Here is a 294-nt window from a genome sequence, read left to right on the forward strand (position 1 = left end):
CAGAACAGAGGGGTAGAGCACTCTTCTCTCTTAAACCCGGGACAGACGATCCAGCCTCTGTTCCGGATCCTGTCGTGAGAGACAGTCCCAGCTACAAAGTTACGGCCAGCAGCCCCTCCAGGGCTCAGCCTCTCTTCTGTTACCTTGTCCTGCTTTAACTTGGAGCACTTGAATTTGTCTCTCTAGGTGCTTCGTGGAAGGGCCACCCTGGCTACAGTGTCGCTGCTTGGGAGGAGTGAACTGTTAACACCTGTTTTGGGAGCTTCTGCGGCTGAGGGCTTCGAAGGCCTTGGA

General features: G+C 55.1%; 1 non-coding gene across 1 annotated transcript; it reads left to right on the forward strand.

The window, feature by feature from the left end:
• LOC114040291 lies at positions 1 to 87 on the forward strand (the record flags this gene model as incomplete). The annotated part of the gene is made up of 1 exon (XR_003568757.1): positions 1 to 87. It is a non-coding gene; the product is annotated as a small nucleolar RNA SNORA26 (small nucleolar RNA).
• Between the last annotated feature and the right edge of the window lie 207 nt (positions 88 to 294).

Source organism: Vombatus ursinus, unplaced genomic scaffold, assembly GCF_900497805.2.
Source record: "Vombatus ursinus unplaced genomic scaffold, bare-nosed wombat genome assembly UNPS02012943.1, whole genome shotgun sequence".
NCBI lineage: Eukaryota > Metazoa > Chordata > Mammalia > Diprotodontia > Vombatidae > Vombatus > Vombatus ursinus.